The 15,994-nt window shown below is 46.4% G+C and overlaps 1 protein-coding gene across 5 annotated transcripts in view; it reads left to right on the plus strand.

The window, feature by feature from the left end:
* The window catches only part of NELL1 (neural EGFL like 1), a 1,178,134-nt gene that overhangs the window by 226,772 nt on the left and 935,368 nt on the right, over window positions 1-15,994 (plus strand). The window lies entirely within an intron of this gene.

Raw genomic sequence — 15,994 nt, forward strand, 5'->3', positions numbered from 1 at the left:
CAAGGCAAATTAGGCAGGTGCCTAGGGCCTGGAGAGAGTTTAGGGGCCTGGTTTATGCTCACCCCCAACAAATCTTCCCAAAAAAGCTATGTGACCATCAAGTGTGTGTTCAAAGTCAGTGCTTGCCTAGGACACCATTTCACTTTAATCCATCTCTGGATGCACAGTGGGGGAGAGGTAGCACAGGGGGACTAAAGGAGGCACAAAGGGAGACAGAAGGAGCCTTTCAAAGAGAGACCGGGACACACAGGGGTACTGAATGTGGCTCAAGGTGTCAGGAGGCGGCACAAGGCGACAGAAAGCGGTACACACCCCTGTGGGGGTGGGGCTTTATTTGGGGGTGGGGCTTAATCAGGAGCATGGCGCCCCTAGGCCCAATGGCACTCAAGGCAGTGACCTGTACTGCCTATGTCTAAAAATGCCCCGATAGGAGGGGGGTGCTGCACATGGGTGGCAAGCTGCAAAAAAGTTGGCCTAGGGGCACAAAAACTATAAATCCAGCCTCGGTCTCCCCATCCAGTCCGGGCGATCTTTATTTACTGCACAGCAGAATACTAAGTAGCGAAAAAGAATTTTCTCGTTCTGCCAAGCGTCTCATAGCCAACTGGGATGTTGCAAATGTAAACACGGCGTCTTACCCATCCAAGCATTAAAATGAGGTATTTCATCCCTGCAAGCAGACAAGATAACACATGTTTTCCTGCCTCTTATCTAATCACGATAAATGTTTGTATCAAGTTCTATACAAACTCGTAGGAGAGGCATTAATCTGGGATTACAGCGGAATTCTCAAGTCCCATGACAACTCCAGATAACGCAAGACGTTCTCTAGAAAAATGTGACAAGATCCCGGCATCAACACGCAGGCTCTGAAATGTGGCACCGCAACGCGGATAAGTACGGGGATACGCGACGGCCTGATAATGTCAGGGGTGCCAGATGCAATTATGTAATAAATATGTTCTCTGTCTACGTATATCTATTTTACTTTGGACGTGCCGTCTGGGAGGAGAGGAAAGGATAAGGTCTCAATTTGTGGCGTGTAACGAGTTTATAGCTGTCTTCAGGCAGATGATGAACGGTCAATCCAGCCGTAATTCAACCTTTTACGGAACAATCAGATGTTTACACGGCCTGCTCGATATTCACTTGCGATGCAAGCCATCCCTATAGCCTTGTACGCGCAATTACTGTCGCTTGCAGGGATCGATCCCTCGAGTGAGAGGCTTTTTTTGGGGGGGAGGGGGGGGGAGTGCTGTACCGATGTGTTCCCAGCCTAGGTGGGGAAGGAGGGATGGTGCATGGTGGAGCAACCGGGCCTCTTGCCCCAGGCGCAGTTTGTTGAATTCTTAAAAAGGCGGCAAAATTTGGATGGTGAATGGCAGTTTAGGCGCCAAAACCTGACCTTGCCCCAGGCGCAACTTGGGGCAACTTGGTCTAGATCCGTCCCTGGATCTATGGAAATATCTCTGTTGTCCAATCGATAGATCCATTTAATTTCAGGTCAAAGCCCATCAAAATTTCCTCGATCACACATGTTGGGGCAATTCATTGCTGGCAGATCCAAGCAGTGATCGAATCTGCCAGAAAGGAATGGAATGTGAAAAACAATCGGTGTATAGCCACCGCAAGTCTAAACTCTTCCTGCCTGTGTTGTCTTGTTATCTTGTTAGCACAGATCTGACCAATCCTTATCTGGCCACCCCCGGCTAGTCTCCGCTGCATCGCAACGTGTCGCCACCGCGAGCCTTCAGCATTCAATAAGCGTTGCCGTTTAGAGCCAGGCACCTCGCATTGGCTGTGAATAATGTATGGCTGTTTGCATATGACATTTAATATGCGTTTCATGTGAGCCAACAGCGTAATTACATTTCGGTGACATTTAATTTCAGGCTGCATGGCTTTTTTTCTTATTTCCTCGCCCCGTTACCTGATTGTATTTTTTTTTTTTTTACACAAAATGAAATATATTTAAAAAATAATGGAAGAAAAAAATAGTGCTTTAGAAAAACAAAACCAATAAAAAACCCCTCCTTGTTTAGTAGAACGCTCAACTGGATGGCGACACGGAATGCGAGCGCGATGCCTTCTGCTGACTTGCGGAATATTAATCCCGAGCTGTTTATATTCCGAGGTTTCTCAGTTCATCTATAAGGTATAGATAATAAGGCGTGAGAGGCTGTTGATGGCAGCGTTGTTTTCAAGCAAGGCTGGCCGCGTGTATTGCTTACGTTGCAACACACTCGCGTTTATTCTCCGATAGGCGATCCCTAGTCATAAATGGACTATGAAATTTACCAAAGGGCCATGAATTGTATTACTTTGGGGTTTTTTAGAACACTTGCTGCAATGTCGTCTGTGAGCAAACCGTAGATGCCAATATTGCAACTTTGAGGAAAATAAACGGTTTTGTTGGGCGATATGGTGGGAGTCGGGAGACTGCCCAAGCCCTCTTGGCCTGGCAGTGCTAAAGTCCTGAGTTCATACCCTGGTCAAGATGTTGTTTCAAACATGGGAATGTGTATATTCTTGTGTTTACAGTGTAGTTTGCCTTCTTGAAACAGAAGCTATTTGTGATCATTCAGCTTTAACTGTGCGGCTGTGGTCTCCCACAATGCACCACTACTGAATATGCTAATTATCTCCTTATGCCCCTGAAGCCAGGCTTACATCCAGAACCGCTGGCGTATAGCAAGCCTATAACTTACATATTTTACAGAGCCACACCAACCCAACATGCAGACAGCCTGTTTCGTACTGCTGGTCCTCATCAGTGCATGGCAGGGATTGATATGGCTCTATGGGATGGGGGCTTGGATCCGTAGAACAGAATACTCAAGCAGCTCGGGTGACTCAAAACAACTAGGAAAGAATAGAGGAGCAAAAGAAACTGAAAAGCCCTCCTACTAAAAACCAATGCTTAGTGTACATTTGCCTTCTTAAAGCTGAATTATCGCATATACCTTCTATTTTAAGTGCACACTTGGCAGTAAGCGGGCCGCCCATCTCTGCAGACCTCGATAATCCCGGGCCAGGCGAACGTGTTCCCCGTATAGCCTATGAGGGAGTACATCTACCCCAGGTTACTGCAGGACGATAGCGGGCTACAGGCCACGTGTCCTGCCGCTGCTCGGTTCCAGGGCTGGTTCTAGACTTTATGCTGCCTGAGGTGCACTTCTGAGGATTTGCTCATACACCCCCCCCCCCCCCCCCCATTTTCTGATTGCACAGCAACCGACAATTCACTCTGCTTCATTTAATGTTCTCACATGCCATGCTTCAGCACATTGGCTGGCTGTGAGTCTGTGACAAACAAACTGCTCACCCTCAGCTACTCCATTCCTCCTCAATCAGGGCAGCAGTATCACCTCCTCTTTTCTGCTGTGCATGTCAAATGAAACGCTGCTGCTCTCCTGCCTCCCTCCTCCTCACTCACTGTCAGACTCCCCACACGGCACAACAAGCTGCTTTTCCCCAATGATGCTCTCCTGCCTCCCCCTCCTCACTCACTGTCAGACTCCCCACACGGCACAACAAGCTGCTTTTCCCCAATGATGCTCTCCTGCCTCCCCTCTCCTCACTCACTGTCAGACTCCTTACACAGCACAACAAGCTGCTTTTCCCCAGTGATGACCTCTTCACCTCGCTCTGCTCTTGCTCCTCCTCCTACTCTGACTGCATTCTGTTAGTGTAAAACACACAGTACATACATGCTGTCCCTGTAATCTCTGCCGCGTGATGCAAATGTTTCACCTTGCTTCATGAGAGTACCGGCCCTGCTAGATTCCTGGTGGCCAGCAGAAGCATGGGAATCTCCATTGGGCTGCAAAAAACAAATTGGAATCCTCAGCAACAGGAATAATTCTCATTGGTTGATGGTGGACTAATGAAAATTCTCCCTGTTGCTTGGAAGAATTACGGTAGTCTGTTACTTCCTATGGAGAGCTCCATGCTTCTGCCGGCCTCTGGGCTGAGTACAGAGGGAGCAGGCGGCGGGACATGTGAGCAGCGATCGCTTTGGGCAGGGGGACGGCGCAAAGCGGGTGTAAAATAGACTCTCACTGCATCCATTTTGCATCCCTCCGCTGACATGGGAGCCGAGCCTAATACGTTTAGCCCTAGACCCTGAACAAGCATGCAGATCAGAGGTTTCTGACTGAAGTCTGACAAGATCGACTGCATGCTTGTTTCAGGTGTGTGATTCAGGCACTACTGCAGCCAAAAGAGATCAGCAGGGCTGCCAGGCAACTGGTATGGTTTTTAAAAGGAAATAAAAATGTTAGCCTCTACGTCCCCTCTCATTTCAGGTGTCCATTAACTCATGGTGTTCTGTATATACTTGCATAAAAGCCCCACCCCCTCACTTTTGCCTTAAAGGAACACCAATACCCAAAAAATGACAGTGTACAAATAATTTCTAAGTAGCTGTGTAAACATGTTCCTACTTTTCATGCTAAATATCAGAGGCAAAAGCTGTAATTCATGGTGTGTAGGATTTAGTTCTATTGGGACAAATCAATTGCAGAAGGGGTGTCAGCTTCAGTGCCCAGCCAGTGTTGTTTTCTGCATATCAGACTACAGAATATTTTTCTCTGAATGCAAAAAACTTATGGAAAGCTGTGGTGTCAGGTTTCACATACAAAACCAATGTTTATAACAAGTTACATTTCCTCTGCTCTCTGCAGACAGTTCAGAGCTTTCTCTCACACACAGTCACACACAGGGTTAACAGATGTAGTGTGTGGGAATTCCCCCTCCCCTAAGGTTTCACTGGTCTTTTAGAAATTGAGCAGACTTGAGTCAGCTCAAAGTGAAAGGAATTTGTTACAGTAAACAGAAGAGAAAAGCAAATGACATGCATACATCATCACTATTACTGGCCAGCTGCACTGCGCGCGAAGTGGGTGGTCCTGTGCGTAATAACCACCGAACGCTGTGGTTTGTGCCCACAAACTGTTAAGGCCTCCTTAGCGCCGGTAAGTGAATCGAGGCCTAAATGATTTTAAAGAGCAGGCAAGTGAACCTTTGAACCCTTCTCTGCAGAGAAAAAGAAAATACAGTGACTGACAGTTGAGATAACAAGCTTCAGAAGACCGAGCTCTCTGCGACTTTGAAAGCCGTGGAGCTCAATGGCTCTTTGCATAGATAACAACTGACTGGAGTTTCTTAACTCTTCCTGTACTGGAAATATTAGACTCGTATCTCTGCTCCTAATGTTTTATGTCTTCGCTGTACTACACATACATACAGTGGTGTGAAAAACTATTTGCCCCCTTCCTGATTTCTTATTCTTTTGCATGTTTGTCACACTTAAATGTTTCTGCTCATCAAAAACCGTTAACTATTAGTCAAAGATAACATAATTGAACACAAAATGCAGTTTTAAATGATGGTTTTTATTATTTAGTGAGAAAAAAAACCTCCAAATCTACATGGCCCTGTGTGAAAAAGTGATTGCCCCCCTTGTTAAAAAATAACTTAACTGTGGTTTATTACACCTGAGTTCAATTTCTGTAGTCACCTCCAGGCCTGATTACTGCCACACCTGTTTCAATCAAGAAATCACTTAAATAGGAGCTATCTGACACAGAGAAGTAGACCAAAAGCACCTCAAAAGCTAGACATCATGCCAAGATCCAAAGAAATCCAGGAACAAATGAGAACAAAAGTACTGTAATTGAGATCTATCAGTCTGGTAAACGTTATAAAGCCATTTCTAAAGCTTTGGGACTCCAGCGAACCACAGTGAGAGCCATTATCCACAAATGGCAAACACATGGAACAGTGATGAACCTTCCCAGGAGTGGCTGGCCGACCAAAATTACCCCAAGAGCGCAGAGAAAACTCATCCGAGAGGCCACAAAAGACCCCAGGACAACATCTAAAGAACTGCCGGCCTCACTTGCCTCAATTAAGGTCATTGTTCATGACTCCACCATAAGAAAGAGACTGGGCAAAAACGGTCTGCATGGCAGATATCCAAGGCGCAAACCACTTTTAAGCAAAAAGAACATTAAGGCTCGTCTCAATTTTGCTAAAAAAACTTGAACTTTTTGGAAGGTGCGTGTCCTGTTACATCTGGCGTAGAAGTAACACAGCATTTCAGCAAAAGAACATCATACCAACAGTAAAATATGGTGGTGGTAGTGTGATGGTCTGGGGTTGTTTTGCTGCTTCAGGACCTGGAAGGCTTGCTGTGATAGATGGAACCATGAATTCTACTGTCTACCAAAAAATCCTGAAGGAGAATGTCCGGCCATCTGTTTGTCAACTCAAGCTGAAGCGATCTTGGGTGCTGCAGCAGGACAATGACCCAAAACACACCAGCAAATCCACCTCTGAATGGCTAAAGAAAAACAAAATGAAGACTTTGGAGTGGCCTAGTCAAAGTCCTGACCTGAATCCTATTGAGATGTTGTGGCATGACCTTTAAAATCCGGTTCATGCTAGAAAACCCTCAAATAAAGCTAAATTACAACAATTCTGCAAAGATGAGTGGGCCAAAATCCCTCCAGAGCGCTGTAAAAGACTCGTTGCAAGTTATCGCAAACGCTTGATTGCAGTTATTGCTGCTAAGGGTGGCCCAACCAGTTATTAGGTTCAGGGGGCAATTTCTTTTTCACACAGGGCCATGTAGGTTTTGAGTTATTTTTCTCACTAAATATTAAAAACCATCATTTACAACTGCATTTTGTGTTCAATTATGTTATCTTTGACTAATAGTTAACGGTTTTTGATGAGCAGAAACATTTAAGTGTGACAAACATGCACAAGAATAAGAAATCAGGAAGGGGGCAAATAGTTTTTCACACCACTGTATATCATAATTTTTTTTCACTTCAGTGTCTCTTTAAAGAGAGTCTGAAGCGAAAATAGATCTCGCTTCAGACCTCATATATAGCAGGGGCACGTGTGCCCCTGCTAAAACGCCGCTATAGCGCGGCTTAACGGGGGTCCCTGTCCCCCCAAACCCCCTCCGTGCAGCGGGGGAGCGCTTCCTGGTTGGGGCAGGGCTAACCGCCGCAGCCCTGCCCCATGCGCGTCTGTCAGACGTGTATCTCCACCTCTCCCCCGCCCCTCTCAGTCTTCCTTCACTGAGAGGGGCGGGGGAGAGGCGGCGATGCGCTGCGCGTCTGATAGACGCGCTGGGAGGCAGGGCTGCAGCCGTTAGCCCTGCCTCCAGGAAGAGAGACAGCCAGCGACCATTTTCCGACCATCTTTTGCGGGGGGTGGGTTGGGGTGAAGGGACCCCCGTTAAGCCGCGGGATAGCGGCGTTTTAGCAGGGGCACACGTGCCCCTGCTATATATAAGACCTGAAGCGAGATTTAGTCTAGCTTCAGTGTCTCTTTAAGCTGGCCATATGGCTTTGGAAATTCATAGCTGGCTGTAAATTGGAATGGAGCAATAATTTTTGATGATGGTAGAACTACAAAAAGACTTGTGCAGGGCAATTTTTTATAACAAAAGAGCAGTAATTTCCATGATTGCGTCGGGCGTAACTTATTTTTTTAGTAAAGGAAAGAGACGTTTTCAGTCACTGATTTTTGTTCCCGGCTGAAGTGGATCTGCAGATGACATTTGCGAGAAGTGTCGGCCATCATCCTGCAGTTATGTGCAAGTGCATGACTAAACTTCCCTCCGAAGGCCGCGAGACACTCCAAATATTCTGTTCCGTCTCCGAAATAGACAGGCGGGGAGCCGGAATGGGATGAATCCTTCAGAGGCGAGCAGCTTCCATCCTGAATGCTGTAATTTCGCATATTAGAGAGGAGACAGCTGAGAAGGGGCTGTAAAGTTACACAGGGAATGCTTCTAGACGCCAAAATTGCCATTTACTCTTGTATTGCAGACGAACCATCGTAATGAGCTGCACTGAACTGCGCCCTCTAGTGCCTACTTTGTTGCATGGTGGCTATGAGCAATCTACTGGCTAAGGCAGGCATGGGCAACCTTGGCTCTCCAGCTGTTAAAGAACTACAAATCCCACAATGCAATTGTCTTTGAGTCATGACTGTGGCTGTCAGACTCCTGCAATGCATTGTGGGACTTGTAGTTCCTCAACAACTGGAGGGCTAAGTTTGCCCATGCCTGGGCTAAGACCTCTTTGACTGGCAGCCTGTACTGTACTAGCCGGGTGTAGTGGTGCTCGTAATGAGTCAATTAAAGGACACCTGAAATGAGAGATATGGAGGCTGACATATTTATCTCCTTTTAACCCTTCGGGACCGGCTTCTCAACCCCCCTTAAGGACCAGGTGATTTTGCATGGGGGGGGGGGATTCAGGCAGCCAGATCCCTGGTTGGGTTAGCTGGGCATGGTGTCCGTCCTTTAGCCAGGTTTTCCTCGTATTGCCAGCAGCCTTTACTCACCTCCCAGGCTCTAGCCATGAGCAGCTCAACCCCCCTTCGCTCTGGCTGGCGTCTCCGCTCATACTGACGCTAAGTCCCGGGTCGCGGCTTGCTTGATGATGTCACCAAGCAGGGACCCGACATTTAGTGCAGAGCGAACGGAAATGCCGGCCAGAGTGGTGGGGAGCGCCGATCACATTCCTGGGGAATGCTGCCCACATTACGATTATTTCCTGGGGAACGCTGCCCACATTACAATTATTTCCTGGGGAATGCTGCCCACATTACGATTATTTCCTGGGGAACGCTGCCCACATTACGATTATTTCCTGGGGAACGCTGGCCACATTACGATTATTTCCTAGGGAACGCTGCCCACATTACAATTATTTCCTGGGGAATGCTGCCCACATTACGATTATTTCCTGGGGAACGCTGCCCACATTACGATTATTTCCTGGGGAACGCTGCCCACATTACGATTATTTCCTGGGGAACGCTGGCCACATTACGATTATTTCCTGGGGAACGCTGCCCACATTACGATTATTTCCTGGGGAACGCTGCCCACATTACGATTATTTCCTGGGGAACGCTGGCCACATTATGATTATTTCCTGGGGAACGCTGCCACATTACAATTATTTTCTGGGGAACGCTGGCCACATTACGATTATTTCCTGGGGAACGCTGGCCACATTACGATTATTTCCTGGGGAACGCTGCCCACATTACGATTATTTCCTGGGGAACGCTGCCCACATTACGATTATTTCCTGGGGAACGCTGGCCACATTACGATTATTTCCTGGGGAACGCTGGCCACATTACGATTATTTCCTGGGGAACGCTGCCCACATTAGGATTATTTCCTGGGGAACGCTGCCCACATTACGATTATTTCCTGGGGAACGCTGCCCACATTACGATTATTTCCTGGGGAATGCTGCCCACATTACGATTATTTCCTGGGGGAACGCTGGCCACATTAGGATTATTTCCTGGGGAATGCTGCCCACATTAGGATTATTTCCTGGGGAACGCTGGCCACATTAGGATTATTTCCTGGGGAACGCTGGCCACATTACGATTATTTCCTGGGGAACGCTGGCCACATTAGGATTATTTCCTGGGGAATGCTGCCCACATTAGGATTATTTCCTGGGGAACGCTGGCCACATTAGGATTATTTCCTGGGGAACGCTGGCCACATTACGATTATTTCCTGGGGAACGCTGGCCACATTAGGATTATTTCCTGGGGAACGCTGCCCACATTACGATTATTTCCTGGGGGAACGCTGGCCACATTACGATTATTTCCTGGGGAACGCTGGCCACATTAGGATTATTTCCTGGGGAACGCTGGCCACATTAGGATTATTTCCTGGGGAACGCTGGCCACATTACGATTATTTCCTGGGGAACGCTGGCCACATTACGATTATTTCCTGGGGAACGCTGCCACATTACGATTATTTCCTGGGGAACGCTGGCCACATTACGATTATTTCCTGGGGAACGCTGGCCACATTACGATTATTTCCTGGGGAACGCTGCCCACATTACGATTATTTCCTGGGGAACGCTGCGCACATTACGATTATTTCCTGGGGAACGCTGCCCACATTACGATTATTTCCTGGGGAACGCTGCCCACATTACGATTATTTCCTGGGGAACGCTGGCCACATTACGATTATTTCCTGGGGAACGCTGGCCACATTACGATTATTTCCTGGGGAACGCTGGCCACATTACGATTATTTCCTGGGGAACGCTGGCCACATTACGATTATTTCCTGGGGAACGCTGGCCACATTACGATTATTTCCTGGGGAACGCTGGCCACATTACGATTATTTCCTGGGGAACGCTGGCCACATTACGATTATTTCCTGGGGAACGCTGGCCACATTACGATTATTTCCTGTGGAACGCTGGCCACATTACGATTATTTCCTGGGGAACGCTGCCCACATTACGATTATTTCCTGGGGAACGCTGCCCACATTACGATTATTTCCTGGGGAACGCTGGCCACATTACGATTATTTCCTGGGGAACGCTGCCCACATTACGATTATTTCCTGGGGAACGCTGCCCACATTACGATTATTTCCTGGGGAACGCTGGCCACATTACGATTATTTCCTGGGGAACGCTGGCCACATTACGATTATTTCCTGGGGAACGCTGGCCACATTACGATTATTTCCTGGGGAACGCTGGCCACATTACGATTATTTCCTGGGGAACGCTGGCCACATTACGATTATTTCCTGGGGAACGCTGCCCACATTACGATTATTTCCTGGGGAACGCTGCGCACATTACGATTATTTCCTGGGGAACGCTGCGCACATTACGATTATTTCCTGGGGAACGCTGGCCACATTAGGATTATTTCCTGGGGAACGCTGCCCACATTACGATTATTTCCTGGGGAATGCTGGCCACATTACGATTATTTCCTGGGGAACGCTGGCCACATTACGATTATTTCCTGGGGAACGCTGGCCACATTACGATTATTTCCTGGGGAACGCTGGCCACATTACGATTATTTCCTGGGGAACGCTGCGCACATTACGATTATTTCCTGGGGAACGCTGGCCACATTAGGATTATTTCCTGGGGAACGCTGGCCACATTACGATTATTTCCTGGGGGAACGCTGGCCACATTACGATTATTTCCTGGGGAACGCTGGCCACATTAGGATTATTTCCTGGGGAACGCTGGCCACATTAGGATTATTTCCTGGGGAACGCTGCCCACATTACGATTATTTCCTGGGGAACGCTGGCCACATTACGATTATTTCCTGGGGAATGCTGCCCACATTACGATTATTTCCTGGGGAATGCTGCCCACATTACGATTATTTCCTGGGGAACGCTGGCCACATTACGATTATTTCCTGGCGAACGCTGGCCACATTAGGATTATTTCCTGGGGAACGCTGCCACATTACGATTATTTCCTGGGGAATGCTGCCCACATTAGGATTATTTCCTGGGGGAACGCTGGCCACATTAGGATTATTTCCTGGGGAACGCTGCCACATTACGATTATTTCCTGGGGAACGCTGCCCACATTACGATTATTTCCTGGGGAACGCTGGCCACATTACGATTATTTCCTGGGGAATGCTGCCCACATTACGATTATTTCCTGGGGAACGCTGGCCACATTACGATTATTTCCTGGGGAATGCTGCCCACATTACGATTATTTCCTGGGGAACGCTGGCCACATTACGATTATTTCCTGGGGAACACTGGCCACATTACGATTATTTCCTGGGGAACACTGGCTGCATTACGATTATTTCCTGGGGAACGCTGCCACATTACGATTATTTCCTGGGGAACGCTGGCCACATTAGGATTATTTCCTGGGGAACGCTGCCCACATTACGATTATTTCCTGGGGAACGCTGGCCACATTACGATTATTTCCTGGGGAATGCTGCCCACATTACGATTATTTCCTGGGGAACGCTGGCCACATTACGATTATTTCCTGGCGAACGCTGGCCACATTAGGATTATTTCCTGGGGAACGCTGCCACATTACGATTATTTCCTGGGGAACGCTGGCCACATTACGATTATTTCCTGGGGAACGCTGGCCACATTACGATTATTTCCTGGGGAACGCTGCCCACATTACGATTATTTCCTGGGGAACGCTGCCCACATTACGATTATTTTATGGTGAATCAGTGAATCATTGCTGCGTTATGATTATTTTATGGTGAATCATTGCTGCGTTATGATTATTTTATGGTGAATCATTGCTGCGTTATGGTTTTTTTTTTGGTAAAAGATCGCCGCATTACTTTTATCTCATGGTGAAACATAGCTGTGTTACGATTATTTTCATCAGGGGGGCACCACACGGGGGGAGGGGGCGCCACCGGTTTCTTCGCCTGGAGTGACAGAATGGCTAGAGACGCCCCTGGATGCAATGTTATAAAAAACACTATATACCTGAAAATTAAAATGAGAATATTTTTTTGCTACTAATCTTCTAGTAATTATCCGTACTACACAACCAATTCATTATATCATAATTTTTTTTTCGCTTCAGTGTCTCTTTAAGTAATTAAATCGAAAAATCAGTTTGTATGCATAAAAAAGCTTGCATCTGAAATTGCGCTTAAATTATGCTAACATGCGTAATTACAGTTAGCAATGATGTTTGCATGCAAAAATATTTATGCGTAATCTGCAGCCACCCCATGTGAGCGCGGCCACTGGTCCCGTGTGCCAAGCGCTGACGCGCACAATGCAAGTTTGTGGATTGGGCACCACCTTTGTAGTCCTTTTGGTAAGCTGAAGTGGAAAGAGGTCAGAGAAGGTAGGAGGTGGGCCCCTTGACACTCATTTGACCCCAGGCATCTGCCTAGGTTGCCTGGTGGATGATCCTGCTCTTGCATGGTGTTACAACCACTGCCATTCAACTGCATTGTAATTGCGCTCGTGAGCTGCAGATGGGTGGCTGAACTGCTCAGCAGGCACGTATTTCTGTCATTTGTATAGAGGCCTAACTGGTACCTCGCTGCCAAACAGATTCAAAGTGGAAAAATTCCTGTCTGTGACTGGACTGGTTCTCTTTCAAGTTTGCCTACCATACAGCCGTTTCAGGTTATTTACTCCTCACACATTCAGGAAATGGTTCCATAGTATTCTGTATGTGTTGAAGTGTGTATACGTGGTGATATCTAGTGGAGAAACTCCGCACTGAGGTGGCACATTAGGGGTGACACACACACACACACACACACACACACACACACACACACACACACACACACACACACACTCTCTCACACTCACACTCACACTCTCTCACACTCACACACACACACTCACACACTCTTGGGAAAACTTAAGACTTAGGTCCATGAAATGCTAAGGATTCCAGCTTACACGTGTCATGCAAATTGTATGCAGGCTGGAAATTGGGCCAACCACACTGTAGTTGATCGCCCAATAGTCGATAGCTTAATTGTTCGATAGAAAATCCAGTAATGCATGGTTACCTTAACCACTTCCAGATTTGTAATACGTATATACACGCCCCTGTAAGGTTCACCTGCAGATCAGGGGCGTGTAAATACGTACTGCTCTGTTTTGCTTCAGTGCGGGCGATCGCGCGTGTGCACGTGGGGCCGTCTCATCGGCCAGCTGTCGGGAAATGGGAACTCTGTTCCCAAAAGTCTATTTGTGCCCCCACTAAAGGATAATCGCTGCCCAAGGCAGCGGCAGCGATCATCCATAAAAATAAATACAAAAAGTTTTTGTAGCGATCGCGGGCGTGATTGAGAGCGCGCATGCGTGCGCAAGCGTGGCCACAACTCCGGCAAGCCTCTGGTGGACGAGAACTGTGTTTCCTAAAGCCAGTGAAGCCCCCCCCCCCAGTAAAGGATGATTACAGCCAAAGACGATGGCTGTGATCAATCAAAAATAATAAATAAGTACATTTATTGCACGCGATCGTGCACGATCGTACGCGCACGTATGGGCACCTGCCGGGCTCTGATTGGTGAGAGGGAACAATGTTCCCTCCAGCCAATCAGAGTGCCCAAAATAGTGAATGATTGCTGCCAAAGCCAATGGCAGTGATCATTCATAAAAAGTTAACAAACAGAAAAAATACACCTATATTTTGAAATAATATACTGTCGCCACACATTGTACTACGAACAAAATTTAAATGTTGGGATAACCAGGACAAATTGACAAATAAAATGTGTGGGTTTTACCCATGATAGCATTGTTTAGTTTAAAACTATAATGGATGGAAATGGAGAAATAGTGTATTTTTTCGTTTTTTTTTCTCTTTAAAATGCATAGAAAATGAAGTAATTACTAAAAACAAATACTACCACCAAAAAGCCTAATTGGTGGCTAAAAAAACAAGATATAGATCATTTAGTTGTGATTAGTAGTGATAAAATTATTGGGGAATGAATGGGAGGAGTGCTGACAGGTGACAAATGCTCTGGTTTTTAAGGGGAAAAACCTGTGGTAGGGAAGTGGTTAAAGCAGCAGGGACAACAATACTATCCCAGGAAGAAAAAACACATATGTAACTAGATAAATAATTGTTCTACTAACATAAAACTTGTACTGTCCACATTTTGATTTCCGTGAATTTTATAAAGTAAATGAAGAGAAAACTTTCAGGCATTTCCATCTTTACTGCCTCTGACTGAAGCCAATCCTGATGTGATTTCCTCCCTTACACTTTTTTTTTTCCCTCCAAGAAACTGCACGCTCATATCTAGGTTGCTTTGTAAGCGTATGTGAGCACAACATATATCATGTTTTAGCAGTTTCTGCAGAGAGGTGAGGTGTATTTCCCTTCTCAGCCTCAGCCTGTCACACTGAACTGCCCTCAGCCAATCAGTGAGGAGCAGGAATGTGGGTGGGGAGATAACCAGCTTCCCTCTCCCTGGCAATGTAGCAGACTAGAGCCAGGCTAACTGAGAAAAGATTCATTACAGCAGAGACATTTATGATTACACTGGAATGCTTGCAATGCAGACTACCTAATAAACACACAGCAGTAGGTAAATGGAATTTGACATAGTGGCTGACAATCCCACTTAGCTAAAGCTCTGTGCAGCCAGTTAGCCCTAGAGCAAGCTGTGAGTCTCTGGGCAGCTTCATAGCAACAGCTCCTCAGAGAACACCGTTGCCGTGGTTGCAGAGGTGTGCCGTTTTAGCTTCCTGTCCGTTCTGGAATTTCTTAGCTGGCTGCTAATCAAAATGAAAGAATATATATATTTTAATTACAAGAACTTGCAGAAAAGAGCCACTGATCTACAGCTATGGAGATTTTAGAAGGAAATGAGAATTTCCCTCTAAGGTGGCATGAAATAATGAAAAAAAATAAAATAAGAATTATCCAATCAGAAATTACTTATTTAGCCTACCTATCCTGTTTTTCGGTGTTATCTGTCAGATTTAGGGGTAATGTAACATAAAAAAAGGAATATTTCTGCTGGTTTTCATCTTTACTGCTTCTCTGTGATGTCAAAAGTCACATCACTTCTGCCCTCTGCCTTTTTTTTTCCAACTCAGCTTGTTAATTTTCCCTTCCTACTGCCACAGCTTATTGATCCTAGTACAGGGGAAAAAAGAAATTGCCAAGACAACAGGCTTATAGCATTGTGTACATTTTTTCAATGGGGGTGGGGGGTGTTTAAATAACCTTCTTGTTGTAATCTGACGATGTAACAATAAAAGTTGTGTAGGTGATAACTTTAATGACTAAATAACTGTACAAGATTTCATTGCTTGCATAAGCTTCTGAAACTTGAAGGGTCAGTTTACACTCGGCGCTTGGAGTGCCGCTAGCCCGCGAATGCGTTCGGCTCCGTGATTGCGAATTTTAACAAAAATCTTGCGATTCTGCCGCGATTTGCGCTTGTAATTTCCAGTCAATAGAACGAGAATCGCAGAGCAATCGTTCCCAAAACGTTGCATGCAGCGTGTTTGCGATTAATCGAAAACGCAACCGCTGCAGTGTGAATGTATCCATAGGGATACATTGTAGCAGCGATTTGCGCTTAAGAATTGCCCCGAGTGTGAACCAGCCCTAAGTTTCTTCTCTGAGCATCATATAG

Source organism: Hyperolius riggenbachi, chromosome 11 (genome assembly GCF_040937935.1).
Source record: "Hyperolius riggenbachi isolate aHypRig1 chromosome 11, aHypRig1.pri, whole genome shotgun sequence".
Lineage (NCBI taxonomy): Eukaryota > Metazoa > Chordata > Amphibia > Anura > Hyperoliidae > Hyperolius > Hyperolius riggenbachi.